The sequence below is a fragment of the Tenrec ecaudatus genome, chromosome 11 (assembly GCF_050624435.1).
Source record: "Tenrec ecaudatus isolate mTenEca1 chromosome 11, mTenEca1.hap1, whole genome shotgun sequence".
Lineage (NCBI taxonomy): Eukaryota > Metazoa > Chordata > Mammalia > Afrosoricida > Tenrecidae > Tenrec > Tenrec ecaudatus.
Window position 1 is genome coordinate 28,824,029 of NC_134540.1, and position 20,236 is coordinate 28,844,264.

The window sequence follows — 20,236 nt, forward strand, 5'->3', positions numbered from 1 at the left end:
TTTTGCCCTGCTTAAGTGGACAGTGTTTTAATCCACAGTTTCCAGTTATTTTATCAGAATTTTAGTAAGTGCCCAAAGAGCATGGTGAAATCACAAATACTTAAGAATGATTTATTGCTTGGCTTTTCCATTCACAATAAATAGGATGTAAGGCACAATGTGACAGAAGCTATGTCACATAAAGGGAAGCAACGTAGGTATCATTTTAAAATAAGCAGTTGCTTTTGTTGATGAGTTAGGCAAACGAGACACCTAACAATAAGGAAAGCTGTCAGAAGTATTTCAAGCAGTGCACATGGATTTTATTGGCATGTTTAGGTGATGACTGAAAACCTGAAGAACAACATGATAAAAGTGGCCATATTAATTGGAAAATAGAGCGAGAATATCTCTAGGGATTTGGCTGTATATCGTGGGAGAATTTTATTCATTGAATATTAATTAGAAATTAACAGCCATTTAGAATCTTTAAAAAATATCAAAATTAAAAATGCATGCATCAAAAAAGAATATGTAACTGTATTCCACAGCAATTCACTTATTCTAAACCCTGGGGATGCAGTGCCTCGCTATTTCATGTAATTTAAGGAACTAGCCCTAAGTTCAGAAATGCATTTTCAGAAATGCCTGCTACAAATGAGCTTGCTTATTAGACAGGTGGTGCTATCTGCTTATGTATGAGGGAAAGGATCAAGATTAAAAGTTTAAATTTTTTGAAAAACAGCAATGCACAATCTGTTCTAAAAAATAACTCTGGTCTTTTTTCTTGCTTTCCTTTTTTTTTTTAAATTGTGCTCTGAGGGAGCTCATGGAATAATGGGTGAACTAGGTGAAATGTCAGAAATAATTAAGAAAAATAGTTGTGTTATAGATCAGCCAAGGAAGTACATCTTTCCTGTTATGATCCTGTCTTCCCAATTTCTGCTTTGCCTTTAAATGTCATCTCTGTTCTTTTACTATATAGGATAGATCGTCCAAAAGGGTAGGATAATTTTTAGGTAATTTGACATATCCCTTTGATAAAATTGTTGATTAGCTATTTCCTCATGCAGGAGTCTCATCGAAGACATGTCCACTTCATTCTGTGACATTTAATCAAATCGTTTGAGAAGATATCACCTCTCCAAGTAGAACAGCTTAGAATGAATTTGGATGTTTCTTAACTTCATCTCACAATCTTTTTTTTTTGCTAAAAGATTTAAATTATGTATATAAATATAAATATTTAAAGTGACAGTATAATAAATATACTCAGCCTACTCTTTGGACAGGAGCCATGGTGGCGTAGTGGGTAATAATTATAAGGCCAAGGGTTTGAAACCATCAGGAGAAAGATGAGGTTTTCTGGTCTTGTAGTGACGCACAACTTCACAAACCTAGGGGCATTTCTATTCTGACCTATAATTTCCTGTGAACCACAATATACTCCATGACAGCAGGCTTATTATCCTTTGGACATGTAAATAGGAGAGACCAGCCCCTGACCCAGAACCTCGTGCTTGGAACAGTAGAGGTCAGAGAAAAAGAGGGAGACCTCAGTCAACATTGATTGACACGTGCTTGCAACAATGGGCTCACACACATCAAGTGTGAGCAGGGTTCAAGGCCGGTCTGCTTCTGTTGTCCAGAGGGTTGTTATGAGTCAGAGCTCACCAGACAGCACCTAATAGCAACAATATAGGGATCACATATTTTATTGTTTTGGTTAGGCGCCACCAAGTTGATTCCAATCCCTATGCTCCAATTCTTTAACTCTCCCCACACTTGCTGTGGTTGAGTCCCTTGTTGCAGCCACAGTTAATCCATCTCACTTGAGGGTTTTCTCCTTCTTCTTTGATCCTCTAATTTACCAAGCATGATGCCTCCTTCCAAGAACTAGGCTCTCCTGATAACGTGTCCAAAATACATAGAAGATAACTATGCCGTTATGTGTTTATAAGGCAAAATTTAGAGGAAGCATTAAGCTCTACAAAGAGCTAACTTCAAAATTGTTTTACCCACGACTCCAAAATGGTAGCATGTATTCTGAGTCGCAGAAACCCCATGGGACAAAGCAGATCTGCTCCAGAGGATTCTAGAATGTGATCCCTAGGTGGGCAGATGCCTTCACCCTTCTCAGTCAGACTGGCTGGGGGGCTTGAACAGCCCACTCTGTAGTTGGCAGCACAGTATTTAACTCATGGCATCATCAGCATTTCACAGAATGGCTATTGAAAAATCACTGCCAGTGACTCGGTGCTAACCCATAGCAGCCCCATAGGACACAGTAAAACTTCCCCATCTTTCTCTGCAGGAGCATCTGGTGGTTTCTAACTGCCAGTCTCTCACTTAGCAGCCCAATACAGAACACACCTCACCACCACAGCTCCTAAAACTGCTATCAATCCCCCCCCCAAATAAAATTCATTGTCATCCAAGTGATTCCATATAGGGAAATTATGACCCATAGCGTTTGTGAGCCTATAACTCTATGGAAGTAGAAAGCTGTCTCCCTCCCTCAGAGAGGCTGATGGTTTCGAACTGCTGACCATGTAGTAGTCAGTAGTCCAATGCACAGCACACTATAGCACCAGGGAGCCTCTGAAATCACAACAGGTCACTAGGGACTATGCTATATCATTGAGCTAGGTGTCTGTTTGATTTCCCATGCCATATCTGGGGTTCAGAAATCCTGGTGGCATAGTGGGTAAAGTGTTGAGTTGCTAACAGCAAGGTTTGCACCACTTGCTACTCCAGAGAGGAAAGATGCCGTTTCTAAATCCCATAAAGATTTACAATATCAGAAACCCAAAGCCAGTTCTGTTCTGTCGTGCAGATTGCTACAAGGATTTTTAATATTTTCTTTCAGCATTTTGGGCAACTTGATGCAGAAGAAGTGAACTATGTAATGTGACTCACATATCCGAAGTCTCCAGATCCCTCCACACAAACTTTTCCTTCATGGATCTGGTAAGAAGGTGTGGGGAGATACTTAGAGTATTCACATGTCAGTAATTGTAAATGGTATTCCCTGGAGTGTCATTCTACTGTGTATGGAATGAGCCCTCGGAGGAGCCTCATTAGAGCATCCTCTGGACCAAAGATCACAGCATCTTGAACTTCCTGCATCCACATGACAGCTCTCACATCAAGGATGCAGCAGCAGAATGAGGAGTCAGGGTATGGTCTTTCAAACTCGGGGGACAAGGACAGATGAGTTCTTTAGTCTTGGAAGCTCGCTTGCCTGTGGGTACTTAGTTGGGAAAATCACATTTGCTGATTCATGGAAGTGGGGCTCAGTGCCTTTGGGCTGAGGCATATTGGAGTAAGGTGCCTGTAGGCACTTATTAAGGGAGTTAAGTTGGCTGGCCCATGGAGCTGAAGTTGAATACACCTCTGCCTTCGGCTTGAAACTTACAGCCGAGCACATTCTCGCTGGACATTTGTTAGCAGACTTGACAGAACTTTTTAATAGGTCCTGATTTAAAAAAGAGAAAACCCCGCAAACCTAAGCATTTAAAACTGGCATTACAACTTGTTAACTTCTTTAATAGATCTTTTGATCATGACAATTGTCTGTGATTTTCGAGTAGCCATTGCAATGGACAATAGAATCTAGAGATTAATATTAATTAAAACAGCACACTTACATTTTTAGAAGTGTATTTTATTCTACAAAATTCCTATAAGTAAATAAAAATAAAATTCTAAAAATGTTCAAGTAACCCCTAAAGAGACCTTGGAAAAATAAAATAGAAGACAGACTTCCAGGTTAATTAGCATACCATAATTCACAATGACAATGTCTTATATTCTACTTTAGTGAGTAGTGACTGAGCACTTTAAAACTTGTGAGTAGCTATCTAGGGTGCAATTATTGGTCAACAATAATATCCACTGTTTTAAGTTCCTTTCTGCATCTCATCTGAATTTCTGTCAGCTCCCTTGCAATGTACTGCTGCCCAATTGATCAGTGGTCTTCTTCGAAAAATTACTTGCATATAAAATCAATTATATTGGTCTATAATTACCTCATTCTGTTAGGTGTCCTTTCTTTCAAATGGGTACATTGTGAATCTCTTCCAGCCAATTGGTCAGGTAGTTATCTCTCAGTTTCTTGGCATAGAGTGAGTGCTTCCAGGGCTTTAAAGTGTGTTGAAACACTGCGACTGTCATTCCATGAAATCTTAGAGCATGTTTTCACCTAATACCTTCAGAGCCCCATGGACTTCTTTCTCTCTTCTGCACCGTTGTCATTGCTCATATCCCAGCTCTTGAAGTGACTGAATTTTGACTTGGCCTTTCTGGTGTATTGACTCTGTGTACCTTTGGCATCTTTCTGTTCTGTTTTGTTTTTTGATGCTCCCTGTATTTCACCCATAGAATTTCAACTCAAGTTTTGAAATTTTTCTTGAGTTCATTCAGTTTAAGATACACTGTGTTCTCCCCTTTTGGTTTCTAATCTTAAATCTTTGCATATTTCCTTATAATCTATTTTGTCTTCTTGGGTTATCCTTTGAAAGCTTTTTCTGATGATTTTACTTAGTCACTTTGTCCATACTCCATGATTATAAGCGAGTTTCTGAGTTCTTCTGAAATCCACTTTGATCATTTTTTTAGTTTTTGCATTTTTAATGACCTTTAGATGTCTTCATATATGATATCCTTTTTTAATCCTTTTATTGGCAGCTCTTACATATATCATAGCTTTCCATAGTTCTTTTTTTCAGTTCTTTTTAAAATGGGGATGTGGGTCAGGCTGAGGGTAGGTAGTTAGTGGTTAGCAGGGGGTCCATTCCATAGTTCTATCACCCCACACAGTATTATACAATTGCTACCATCATCAGTTTCAAAACATTTTCGTTCTTCTTGAACTCTTGGATATCAGTTCCTCATTATCCCCTCCCACCCACAACCAGACTCCCAGGAACTCTTATTTATTTCTATTTCTCCCATTTCTGAACACATTAAATATATTCATTCGCATATGATTATGTTGTTTGACCACATCGAGTGGGGTTATAAAGTCAGCCCCTTATTTCCCCTTCCTCCCCCATCTCTTCTGGTATCCTCAGGGAACTATGACTCCTGTTACTATTTCTGAAGGGTTATCTATCTAGGCTTTCATGTGCTGAACAAGCTTGTATATCCAAAAGAATATGCACAAATCAAACATGATTAATGGGGTAAAACAAATAAAAACCTTACGAGTAAGGGAAGGAAATGTTAAAGAACTGGAGGATAGTTATGTGGTTCATCAGTACTATTCTGCACCTGGAATTAACATCCCTTCCATGTAGCCCTTCTGAGAGGGAACTGGCCAATTATCTGCTTTGGTTCTCCACTACATCCACTCACAAATTTGGTTTCTTGTTTTTAAACTTCTGATACCTTTTCCATCAGTACCTCATTATTACACAGCCTGGTGTGCTTCCATGTGGGTTTTGTTGCTTCTCTGCTAGATGACTGCTTGTTAAAGTACAAGCCTTTAAGATCCTAGATGTTATATCCTTTAACAGCCAGACACCCTTGGCTTTCTTCACCACATTTACTTATGCACCCATTTTGTTTTGAGAAAGCATGTCAGAAGGTATCATACAATGCTGTATTATTAATACAAATCATTCTTATACTAAAGTAAGATTTTAGTAGAGGCCCAAAATCTATCTGGCTCCCTGATGTATTTGTGCGTGTGTGTATGTGTATATACATACAAATATGTATGTATACACAAATATATGTATTCATACAAATATATATACATATATATTTATTTATAAATTTACAGACACACACACACATATATATATATACATATTTTCCTTCTTTCCTCTTTCACTTTTTACCCTTTCTGCCCCACTATCAAGTTTACACTTCATTCTCCTCTCTCTAATTCCTCTTAGATACAATTTGATTGGTCAAACACACCCTGAAAGGCTACATCCTCCTTTCCATCAATTTTAGAACCCTTACTACTCCTCTATGCCTAGTGTCCTTTGCTTACCACTCCCCTCCTCACTCGCCCCCCTCCAATACCTTCCAGGAGATGTCGGTCTATTTGCTCCATAAGATTCCTATCCTGGTTATCTTGTATAGACAAGCAAGACCCCCCTGCACACACAGCACCCTCCCCCCACATACACAATGGAACATAGAGATAGTCGTCATTCTCACAGGGATCCTGATAATGCAGATGGATATCTCTCCATTAAATAAAGACACGTTGTAAATAATCAGCTCAGTTCTAATTTCCTTCAGGTTCCATAACCTGGTCCAGCTTACCTACCCACACATCCACCCTTTCAGGTTCAGTATCTGTGTCCGAAAGGAGACCATCCCTAAAGTTCCCCTTGCTATATTCCCATAGTCAGGGATGGGCTAGTCTGGTACCTTCCCCCCATCGTTTTACCTTTAGGCTTTCATTGTAACCCCTTTGGGACTAACCCCACCACCAGTTCAGGTGGGGTGCCAAGTGATGCTCCTTGAGTCCGAAGTGAGCAGTCAGGATTCCTGGGGGACTACGTGGCTTCCCTCCCATTGCAGGTCTGTTGTGTTCCTGTCTTGATTTGTTGCCGTGTGAAGGTCAGAGGAGCCACTCTCCCTGAGCTGTATCTGCAGGGCTGTCCTCTGCAGTGCTTTTCTAGGGAGAGGATATTACGTGTGCAGCTGAGGCCAGCTCTGCAGTCAAGTCATCTCTTGGAACAAGCTGCTCCAAGCAGGAACATCGCCTTAAAAGATTGGCACACCAGAATGAAGTCTAATCTCACTTTGTCTTTCCTGTGGAGATCTAAACAATACCCTCTGGGTGGGCTAGTGCCCACCAGACCTCCCACTGCCATTGTTTTATTGTCTACGCCCCCCTGCCCCCTTCCAGGTGCCTAAAAGGCATGAGAAGGGTGGGGAAAGATGTGTTTCAGCACAGACGCTATCTGCATCTGTTATTAATAATGTATGTATCATTGGGTTTGGTCTGGCTCATGCTAGCTTATTGTTCCTCAGTCTGGGAATTGCGTGTTATGTGCATTTTCTCCTATTCACGTTCTACTTTTTGAACTTACTGCAGTGGATACATGCTGTACTTGTCCTTTTGTGCTTGGCTAATTTCACTCAACATAATATCCTCCAACTATTTCCATGAATGAGGTGTTTCATCACTTTTGGGGGGGATGTGTAGGATTCCATTGTACGTATATAGCAGAGTTTTTTAATCCATTATGGATGGGAATTTAGGTTTTATCCAATTTTTTGTGATTTCAAACTAAGTAAGCTACAATGAACTTTGGAGAGCAGCTGTCTGGTTGTAGTCTATTTATTACTTCTTCTGGGTGTACCTAGTCGTAGGATCACTGGGTTGTCTGGTAGCTCTATTTCCATCTGTTTTAAGTATTACCAAATGGGTTCCCATATTGGCTGTAAGTATCTACGAGACCATGGCAGTGGATAAGGGTTGCTATCTCACCACTTCCCCTCTAACATTTCTTGCTTTCTAATTTTTTTGTTTGGATTATTTTTGTGGGTGTTATGTGGTATCTTATAGTTGTTTTAATTTGCATTTACTGGATGGCTAATGATCAGGAGCATTTTCTCCTATGTTATTGGCCTTTTGGATTTCGTACTTATAGAATACCCTGTTCAATTATTTTACCCACCACTTCAGTGGAGTATTGGTTTTTGGTCTAGTTGTGAGATTGCAGGATTCTATAGATTTTATTAATAAGCCCTTTGTCTATTATATCACTACTAAATATAGTTTACCAGTCTATGAGCTCTCTTACTGCTCTCTTGATGAAATCTCTCAATGTACACAAGTGTTTTATCTTAGTCGATCCAACTTGTATATTTTATCTTCCTCTGTGTTTGTGTATCTTTCCTTATTTCTGGGCACCTTTGGACTGTCTGCATTAGGGCTGTTAGCTTTGTCCCCTTTTTCTCATTAATGATCCTGATTATTTGGCTTTTACCTGAATGTCTGTGATTCACTTTGAATTTGTTCTTGTTATGGAGTGAGGTAGGGTCATTCTTCTACAGATTGATATCTACTTTTTTTCCAGCAACATTTGTTGAAAAGAGCATCTACTTGCCATTTGATATTTTGGGGTGTTTTTGTTAAAGATAAGTTGTCAATATGCTGCTGTTTTTATTTCTGGATTTTCTGCTTTTATCCATTGTTCTATCTATCACTGTACCAATACCATGATGTTTTGACAGCCATGGCTGTATAAGTTTTGATGTCAGGTAATGAAAGCCCGCCCACTTTCTTCTTCTTGCAGATTCCTTTTCCAATTCTGGGATTGTTCCCTTTCCCCATATACGATATTCTCGATATCACCCTACAACTTGTCAGGTCCTCTATCCCTAGTGTCTAATGAGTCCAAGATGTACTTGAAATTGAGGTTGGGTATACTTGATGCAATAGTTTGGCTCTTGCGGACTTTCAGTGTTTCTCAGGTTCAACCCAAACTTATTGATACTCTCTTTCAGCTACCCCCGGCCTGATTTCATCCACTTATATTGAGTTTCATTACTATATATTCCCACAGATGTAGACAATTTGATTTCTGTGTATCTCATCTGAATAAGTCCATGCCTTTTGTGATGTTAAGATATAGAGAATCCAGGAAAGATGTTCCCTTCAGGACCAGTGATGAGAGTAGCAATACTGGAAGGGTAGAGGGAAGGTCAGGTAGAAAGGGGGAAAAGAGTACAAGGATCTACATATAAATTCCTCCCTGGAGACAGACAACAGAAAAGTGGGTGAAGGGAGACGTTGAACAGTGTAAGATATGGCAAAATAATAATAATTGATAAATTATCAAGGATTCATTAGGGAGGGGGGAGCAGGGAGGGAGGGGAAAAATGAGGAACTGATTCCAAGGGATCAAGGAGAAAGCAAATGCTTTGACAATGAGTAGGGCAACAAATGTACAAAGGCGCTTGATACAATGGATGAATTGTGATAAGAGTTTTGCAAACCCCCACTAAAATAACTATATATATAGTTGGATATATATATATAGTTGGATACATGTATATATATACACAACCGATGCATATATCCATATATATATATATTTAATAAAACAAAAGAAATCTTGGCATTAGTAAAATTGGTTGATCCAGCAAGTCTCAATGAAATAAATAAATGGTCTCAGGTTTGGCGCACACACACACATACACACACACACACACACAAATGAGATATTTGTTTATCAAAGTCTTGCAAAATTCTATCATGCAATTTCAAACCTTGCTTCTAATACCAAGGTCTCATTTGTCAACTAATGTTACTTCATCTTTGTTTCAAATTTTTGCATTCCAACCACCTGTAATTATTAGTGTATATTGATTGCATAATCGATAAATTTCTGGCTGGTTGAAGATGGTAGGATTCTTCAGATTGTTTGTGATTAGCATGGTGATTGGTGCATAAATTTCAATAATATTGATGTTGACTAGATTTCCTTGCATGTTAATAGATATATATTATCACAGACAACAATGTACTTCAAGATAGAATTTGAAATTTCCTTTTTACATACATTCCAAACATGTAAAGCGATGTGATTATCTGATTCAAAATGCCTGATATCAGTCAATTGTATCTCACTAATGTTTAGATAGCGACCTTTATGCTGTCATTTCATTTTTGATAACTTTCAATATTCCTAGATTCATACTTCATTCATTCCATGTTCAATTACTAAGCTGTTTCTCTGTCTCTCATTTTCAGCCATGCACCATCAACAGACGAAGTTCTCAAAGACTTCATCTCGCCATTTCATTATGACCAATGCTCCTTGAGAAGGCAGCTCTTCCTCAGTCATGTTTTGAGTGCCTTCTTACCTGAGGAACTTTTTTTTGGCACTCTATCTAATAATAATGATCTGAAGCTAATACAAAGGTTTTCTGTTTCTAACAGTGTTCTGCTGCTATTCATCCTGTGTTCAGTGGCTAATTCTTCAAAGTGGACAGCCTATTCCTTCTTACTAGTCTGCTCTTAATCAAGAAGCTCCACTGAAACCTGCTTATTTTGGTGACCCTGCTGACATGTGAAATACTCGTGACATAATTTCTAGCATTACAGCAACAAACAAGCCACCACTGTAAGAAACTGACTGATAAGTGATGGGATAATGCAAGAGTGTTAAAAGTTCTTGTTAGTGCATGATAATGCAAGAAAAGGGAGATGTCCCTATTTTCACATTATATAATTGTGTATCAAAAAATTCCCAAGTAATCCAGAGAATAAACCATGGAACTAAAATGTTAAGTTCAACAGCATTTTGGGATATAAGAAAAGCATTACATATATAAATTACAATTCATTATTTAATCAATAAACAAGTGTCCCCTGAAATCAAAATTCAATATTATTTACAGGCGTTTTCATATCTAATGCTCATTTTAAATTCTCCTATATGTTCCTATATGGACTTGCATGCAGGAAACTACAAAATCCTTACAGAAGCTAGGTGGTGGTTTAGTGCCACTGAGAGACGGTACCAACTCATAGTGTCACCAGGAACAAGAAGCCGAGATATGACCCGTTCTTGCGCCATCCTAACACTGCTGCTCATGGTTGAGCCCGTCGCTGAGCCACAGTGTCAATCTCTCTTCTGGAGGCTCTTCCACATTTTCACTGTCCCTCTAGCTTTTCAAGCACGATTTCATTATAACATGTCCAAACATGGGAGAGGAGACAAAGTCTCTACATCCTGGAAAGAAAGAATGAAGGTGGAACGAGCTGTCTACAGCAGGGGAATTCGCCAGGGAAAACCTTAGGAAGAGCCGTGAAATAGCGATTACATTTTTGAATTAAGTGGCAATGGACGCTTTGTACAGAGTAGAAGCTTCATCAGTCAAGATGTCAAATCTTGCTGATTTGGTAGTAGAGCTAAGAAATGGCTATCACATGCAAAAGAGTGCTATTGTCAGTTGTCTAGCGTCATTCCAGCTCACGGTGAGCCAGGCGGTGCATCGGGTTCCAGACCATGGGTTTCGATGGGTCCTTGCTGGTGCAGTGGCGACACGTGGGGCTTCGATCTGCATGGTAGCAGCTCAAACCCGCCAGCAGCTCTGTGGAGATAAGTGGACTTTCTACTCCTGTACACAGTACAGCCTCAGAAACTCACAGCGGGTGCCTTTGAGTCAGTACGGCCTCGGTGGCAATGAGTTGAGACGTTTGGTTTTTGGTTCAAAGAGGAAGAACAGCAACTAAAAATATCGGCATGCCGCTAATTGATTGACTTTACAGAGGACTGGTCACTCTGAACAAACACGACCCACCTCATAAGGAGTGACCTTGTTTAGATGGAATAATGCCACTCCTAAAATATTATATGATATTGTCAAATGAAAAAAATTATATAAATGGACCGTGTTGTGGTACATACGGTTTAAAATCGGAGTCATGATGGTGTGGTAGGTGATATGTTGGGGTGCCAACCTCAAGGGGGACAGTTTGAGACTACCGGCTGCTTTGGGACGAAGATGAGGCGTTCTACTCTGGTTCAGGGTTAGTCTCTGACCCCAAAGGATGCTGTCCTCTTCTGGAGGTTTGCGTCGGCTTGCTACGGGTTGGAATAGACTCAATGGCAACTGGTTGCTGAAGGCTTGATGGAATGTGAATGGGATCAATTTTCCCCGAAAATGGCAGCCTAGGGCGTCTTTGTGGTGCGGGGACGGTTCTCTCCGCCTACTGTTTCAATGTTCATATTCTCATTGTGATTTTGTATTTTAGTAGTGCAAGATTTGAGTTTCCTAATGCATTAAGAGAAACTTAGGTAAGGGTACAGGAGATTTATCTGTTGATTCTTTTACAAGTACATGTGAATCAACCATTATAACAAAGTAAAATGTTTGAAAAAAACACATTCATTGGTTTAGAGAGATAACCAAGGGTGGGAGGCATTAAAAATAATGGTCAATGTTGATAATTAGTCATGTGCTTTATCCTATTCATGTATTATGCTGTTATTAATGTCTTTTTATGTAAATATTTTTATATTTCTTTTCATTATGTATTCATTAAAAGTGGAACCATTTGGTAAAAGTGTGTGCTTTATAATTTAGCAAAAAAATCTATAAATCAGTCCATCACTATCATCAAGTTGATTCCAAATCATAGGGACCCAATAAAAGGGTATAATGGCCTTACAAGGTTTCTTAGATTAACCCTTTATGGGAGTAGAAACCCAGTCTTTATCCTGTGCAACAGCTTGGTGGTTTCAAACTGCTGACCTTGTAGATAGTAGCCAAATAGTAACCACAGTGGCTCCCTTAGACTTTGACAAATGCTACCAAATCATTGTTTTAACATTACATAAAGCTCACATTTCCATTAGACTAGGTCAAATGTACCTCATTGTCATCTTCATAGCTACCTTTTTATATATTATTTGTTTTATGTTCTAATGTTTGCTAGGCACAAGTATTTGCATTTGGGGAGGCATCCTATACATGCTGTTGTTATTGTTGTGAGTCACTTAATCAATATGAATGTTGGAAGCCTTATAGTCTAGAGTAGAACGTCAAAGACTGTACAGCTTTATGGAAATGGACTGTCACATTTGTCTTCTGTGGAGCAGCTGTTGAGTTGGAAGTACCAGTCTTTCTGTTAGAAGACAGTCCTAGCCACTGCTCCATCAGGGCTACTAAATAATTTATCACAAATAATATTGCTAACTTTTTACATTTTAAAATGTGTTCTAATATATATTATATATTGTAAGTAAAATATATATTTACTTATATATTATATTTTATTGTATATTGTGAGTAAAACTTACTCTTTAATATTTATCCTTTTTTCATAAGCATGCATTGGTAAATAATTTTAATAACATTTATTACTTACATCTTAACTTTTCTTATAGTATATTTTACCATACTAAAATTTAAAACTGTACACCATACTAAAATTTAAAACTATTTATTCTTATTTGCTAGCTTCTTGAGATTCTAGTTCTGGATAAGCTACCTCACACCACTTTCAAACACCTATTTTAAGAACTTAACTTTTGTTCTTTAAAAATTATATTCTATAGTAAGTACATAATTATGCATTTATTCATAAACATGTTTAGTATAATTTATTTTTCAATATTTTATAGATTAACATCATGTTGTATAATAATAATAAATAAATAACTTGCTTTCTCATAGAATTAAAATTCTATAGTTGCATAGTAATAGTTACTATAATGTAGTTCTTAATTTTCCTTTCTGTTTTAGTAATCTGGTCATCTATAGGATAATTTCATATTTATGGTATTTCAACCCTAAATCCATGGCATTAATTTTTTGCCTATCATCATTGTATAGTTTCATTTTTACCAACTTTAAAATAAACATATATTATTTTCCTAACTAAATTTCAATTTATATACTTCTATAAAATTTCTTATTATATTTCTATAAACACATAACATGAACTACATTTTTCATTCTTGTAGTTGTAAAAGAAAAGCATAAAAAGAAGGTTCTTGTTCCGGTGATAACCGAGTATAATCTTTGAAATAACCCTCTTGCTGGTTATAACTTTACCTTTTTAGTAAGCAGTGATCAAAAGGCACTGAATAGCAGCCAAAGTGAAACAGAGTAAAAAGGCATTAAAACATAAAAAGGAAAGAATTTTTACTGGCTGAATTTCTGCTTAGTCTGATTGATTTTTATGATTTTTAGCCTACGGGCAATTTCGTGTGTGTGTGTGTGTGTGTGTGTGTGTGTGTGTGTGTGTGTGTACCCTTGAGCAGCTAAAACACTAATAGAAAATATACAGCCTGACTGCTTGAGTACTAGACAGAGAGTTGTGGTGCCTCTCAATGGTGGAAAGTGAAGAAGAAATGGAGAAATGCATGAGACCAAGATTAAGGGTCAGACATTTGGAGTGATGACAGCTCAAATATCTGGGTGACCTCAAATGTCTTTGGCAATCTTTCAGACATTCAGATGAAATTATTGTAACTGTTTTTTTTGTTGTAGTTATTGTTAGGTTCTTGAGTCTGATCCGCCTCTATGAACAGCCTCTATGAACAACATAGCTGAACACTGCCTGATTCCGTGTCATCTTCAAAATCGTTCTTATGTTTGAGCCCCTTGACCAGCTCCTGTATCAACAATACATTTGCCAAGTCTTCTTTGAGTACGTCCCCTTGTTTTGTCTTTTTCCAGGGATTGTTCTCTACTGAAAATATTTTCTAAGTTCATGAGATGAAGTCTCCATATGCCTATAAAAAGCATTCCATTCTTACTATCAAGCAGAGATCATTGTACTCTTGATTATGTTGGATCAAACTTGATACTTGATCAGTTGACCTCCCTCTTGACCCACCCTGAATTTGTTCTAGGTACAAGTATCTCTTGCTTGTTTCCTGAACAAAAGCTTCATCCTGGGCTTTTAAAAAAATGATGGTGATCTTTTCTTTCTTACTCATTATATGTGTTTTTATCTTTATGTTGTTATTATTTTATCTTTAACACTTTATTTCATTTTTGTTTAAAATTGTTTCTGTGGGGTGTTCCAGTTTGTGAAGCACAGAAGGAGTGGATGCATAGAGACAATAACTGAGGCCGGGGTTTATATGGGAAGTTAGAGTGGGAGCTGGAAGTGGGAGAGTAGGAGGGTGAAGGGATTTGAGAAGTAACAATGAATCCAGGAGAAGGGATGGAGCTCTGGAACTGATGATGATTACACAATTTATCTTCAAGGTGATTTAACTGTGGAAAAAAAAGAAAATGTTCTAAAATTGATTTTGGTACTGAACCTACAATTCTGGTTATGAATGATCTATTGAATTGTATGATATATGGATTACATGCCAATAAACCTTTTTAAAAATGCAAAGAAATATCTGTTCTTTTAGCAGCACCACAATATAAATGCACTAATTCTTCTTCAGTCTTCCTTATTCAATATTCAACTTTCACATGCCTCTGAGATAATTGCAACTACCATGACTTGGGTCAGGCACACTTTAGTTCTTCAAGTAACACCCTTGCACCTCTTAAAAGAGGTCTTCCACAGCAGATTTATCCAAGGTGTGCATAATTTGATATCTTACCTGCTACTTCCATGAGAATTGATTGTGGATCATAGCAAGATGAGACCTGGACAACTTTGTTCTTCTCAATTTGCCATGCGGTTGCCTGATGGTCCAAATGTGAGGATTTAGGTTTTGTTTCCATTTCGTTGTAATCCATATTGAAGACTGCAATCCTTGACCATCACCCAGTGCTTTAAGTACTCCTCACTTTCAGCAAGTAAGGTTTTGTCATCTGCTTATGGAAGTTTGTCAATAAACTTTCTTTAAATCCTGCTGCTGAATTCATCATCACATAACTTCCCTAATAATTTATTAAACACACAGATTGAAGAAGTCTAGAGAGAGGCTACAACTCAGATTCACACATTTTCTGATTTGAAACAATGTAAAATTATCTTGTTCAATCCCACAACTGTCTCTTGATCCATAAACACTTTCTCCATGAGCACAACAAAGTGTTCTAGTGTTCCCATTCCTTTCAAGGTTGTCATAGTTTGTCATTGTCCACACAGTCCAACACATTTGCATAGTCAATAAAAAGTTACAATCTTTCTGATATTCTCTGCTTTCAGTCAAGATACATATGACATCAGCAATGATATATCATGCCCCATGTCCTGTTCCAAATCTGGCAGGACCTTCCGGTAACACTCAGTTAATATACTACTGCAATCATTGCTGGATGATCATCAGCAACAATTTACTTGCATGCAATATCAATGATACTATTCTACAATTTGTTTATTATGTTGTTTCATCTCTCTTGGGAATGGTACAAATATGGATTTCTTCCAGTCAGTTGGACAGGTAGCTGCTTTCCAAATTCCCTTACATAGGTAGTGATAACACTTCCAGAACTCTATAAACTTGTTGAACTATTTCAAGGGTAATTCCATCAATTCTTGGAGCCACATTTCAGGCTAATGTCAGGACAATTTGAACTTTTACTTTCAGCAACGTTGATTATTGTCTACATGCTACCCCTTTAAATGGTGGGAAGTGTACTAATTCTTTTAGGTACAGTAGCTCTGTGGCTACTTTCCATCTTATGATGCTTCCTGCATCATTCAATATTTTTCCCATAGGATATTTTAATATAGCAACTTCAATTTCTTTAGTTATTTTAGTTTAAGATATACTTAATGTGTTCTTTGCACATTTCATTATAATATTTTGCTGTCTTCTAAAGGTATCTTTCAAAATTTTCTGTTTAGTCCTTCACCATTTCTTCCATTTGCCTTAGCTACACTGTGATTAAGAACAAGCTTTAGAGTCTCCCATGACACCCACATGGACCTTTTCCTTCCTGTTTTATTAATGATATCTTGTTTTCTTCAAGAATGATGTTCTTGATGTAATCCCACAAGTCTTCTGTCATTAGTGTTCAATGTGTCAAATTTGTTCCTCAGATTGTGTCCAAATACAGATGTAATAGACACAATGTCATATTTGTCCTCTTGTTGGATGGAAACAATCCATAGATATGGCATTTCATTAGTTATTAAAAGACCATTTTAAAACCTATATTGAAGCACAATGAGATGGGGTTATATCTATTTATATTCAAGGGAATCCGTTCAATAAAACTATTACTAAATGTATCTACCAGTTACCGAAGCTAGTGAAGATGTTAAAGAGTTCTACAAAGGTCTTCAGTCTGCAATTAATCAATCATGCATATATGATGCATTAGTAATTGTTTGGAATTAGAATGCAAAAGTTGTAAACAAAGAGGAAGGAATATCATGATGCTAGAAATGAAGTTCGGGATTGCATGGTAGAATTTTGCAAGGACAATCACTCCTTCATCTCAAATACTTTTTTTCAAGGACACATCAGGCAAATATACAGGTGGATTTCCCTAGATGAAATCAACCAACTCCCTCCTCCTCCAAATTGATGGCATCTGTGGGAGGAGATAGTGGAGAAACTCAAAATCACCAGCTAAAATGAGGTGAGAGACTAACAATGGGACAGAACCATTCATTGCACACATCTAAGTTCAAGTTTCTGGTAAAGAAAATTCAAAAAAGACTAAGCATGAGTCAAAGCAAATCCTTCAGCCCCTCCTACTTGACTTTTAAGAACATCTCCAGAAGAGAGTTTATTCATTGAACAGTAAATGAAAGAAGACCGAATGAGCTGTGGGATGACATCAAGAACATCATTCTTGAAGAAGAAAAAATGGTCGTAAAAACAGCAACAACAACAACAACAACAACAACAACAAAGACAGGCCAGAAGGAAAAGATCCAAGTGGATGTCAGAAGAGACTCTGAAACTTGCTCTTCATCATCCAGCAGTTAAGGCATATGGAAGATATGATGACATCAACAAGTTGAAGAGAAAATTTAAAAGGGCAGGCAGAGAAGCCAAAGTAAAATATAGTAATGAAATATGCACATCCCTAGGGCTGGAAGACTAGAAAGGAAGGACACACTCAGTGTAGTGTAAACTGAAAGAACTCAAGAAAAACTGAGGCTACTTGACCAACCAACTGAAAGAGGTCCATATTTGTATCTATTCAATAGACAGAATGGTCAAATTTTAGAAAAATAACATTAATATAACATGCGACTACAATTTTGCCAAAGATAATTCAATAATGGTTGCAACAGTACATTGATATGGAAGTGCTAGAGATTCAAGCTGAATTCAGAAGAGATAGAAAGATGGTCTATTTCCCTAAATATTTATAGTCTAGGAAACGCAAAGGAGCAGTTGGCCTCTCCTATATGGCCAATTTTGATTTGCAGCCAACTTGATGACAGTGTTTTTTGATTGATTGTTTGTTTTGATTTGTTTTGTCTTTGTTGTTATGGACTATAACCCGAGTAGCAATAGTTTTTATTATATATATATATATATATATATATATATATATATATATATATATATATATATATATCATGATATATATATATATAATATCCTTCATGGAATTCATGGAAAATCCATTATCTTTTAATTTAATTTTTCATGAACATTTTGAAAACTCACGTATAAAACTCTTTGGAAGATATGTGTATGAGATTATTTATCTCTCCCTATAATGTACCATTTCATTTTCTTAATGTTGTATGTTGAAGTTTAGATGGCTTGAATTTGGGAATTTGTCAATTCCTCATTTGGATATGTAAGTGTTTTATTCTACCTAAATAATGTTTGTATAGCTCATTGTGGTCAAGATTGTATCCCTGTCTAACTAGGACTCAAAGTTTTTGATTTTCTATTTGAAGCTGATCTGTAATATTGGTATATGGTGTGAAGTTGATATTAAGGTATACATATATTTTCCTATCTAGCTGCCTATCCAGCTTTAAAATTTATTGAAAAGGCTGACTTATCTCCTTTGAATATCATTCCCATCTTTTATAAAACAATATTATTTTACTGTGTTTTAAATTTTATTAGATTATGAATACATGCTTGTATAATGATCTTTTTGCTTTATATTTAATGAAATTGATAGCTTAATTTCTGATTATTTTAGTGTAAATCTTAAATTTCTAATTATTTTACTGTGAATCTTATATTAAATTTTAAAGAAGTTAATTAAAATGATCAAGTAATCAATTCTTACAAAGATATCTAGGAAACCACTAATTCACTCTACTATTTTTTTCCTCTTTAAAAACAAAAGAACTGACAAATTTTATCATGATACTTTTCACTTCCTAAAATTATATTTCATGTATTTATCATCAATGATATTTTGTTTGTACAATTTTACATATATATGGAAATTACTTTTGCTTCTTTTAATAAAATAGTGTTACAGTTAAAATTAATATTCTTGGCTTTATATTTTCAGTCAAATTTAAAGTATCAGTCTTTTTATGCAAAAATACATTTCTTGATTGTAATTTACTAAACTTTCCATTTAGAAACGTGATTAATTTTTATGTATTTGGCAGTTATTCTATTTTTGTATTTTATGTGAAATAAACAACATGATCTCTTCTGTGTGTTGCATATATTCAACTATAAAGTACAATTTTCCACGGTTTTCTATAACAAACCTTTAAATACTGTGTACAGAGTTGTTCTCATTCTGTGGTATTTGTGCCTTTTCCTGTGGAATTGTAATGATTCTTAAAGTACCAGTCAAAATAAAATTTACATAAACATACAGATTGGCTCATTATAATAACACAATTCTGTCAATTTAGTAGATCATTTCTGATTTTATCTTGGTATTAATAAGACAGATGTGTCTTCCCGTCTACTGGTCGGCTGGCAATGCCAAGAACCAGTCTATGGAAATGTATGTGGAGAGGATATTTTCAATAGTTTCCCTCTGTATACACTCTGACAAAATGTGAGTCCGCAGTTGCACTAGCGACTTTTCCAGTGATAATGAGGAATTCAACCGACTTTCAGGGAGTTTGCTTCTCTCAGTAGGGTTGGCATCAATTTGCAGGAACACTGAATGTTCAAATGTTTTTCAATACATCACAGGTAAGAGTCTATACGCTGATTAATTTTAATATGTTTCCTGTTCTTCTTTAAATATCTCTTCTTTTGGAGTTAAAATGGTCTCAAAAAGTCATTAGGGTTTTTAAATAACACTGGATGAATAAAAGTTCTTTTCAAAAGGTTAAAAGAACCCATAATTCTTTGAATAGAGAAAACACAGATGATCTCTTTTGGTAATTGTTAAAGGTCATGTTTTAATCTAGTGCCTCATACTTATAATGGGGAACAGTCTCAGGGTTTTAGTTGAAGGTCAAAATATCACATTGAACTCAAATCATATTAGAATAAAATCAATGAAACATGATATTTTTCTTCTGAAATGATAGGGTTTAAAGAAGTTAAAATGACCAATTAGATATGCATATTTTAAGGGTAATGCTCACAGAAAAAGTAATTGAAATAAATTAATGGGGTTATAATATGACTTCATCATTTTATTTGTATATTATCCCATTGGCTCACATGACATGAAACAGAGTTTATAGATATTTTACCATTCAAGTTATATCTAGAAAATATTTCTGAATTTAAGGAATTTTTCATTTCTTCCTTCTTATTTTTCTGTGCTGGCTGATGAAATATTGAATTAATTGTATTGATAAAAAATTATCCATGGTACAAAATAATGAAATTACAAACTCAAATTATAAAGCATTTCATTTCTCTTAGAATATCTACAACACGGGGCAAAACTCAGACTAAAACTAAGCATTGTGCCAATATGGAGATATTTT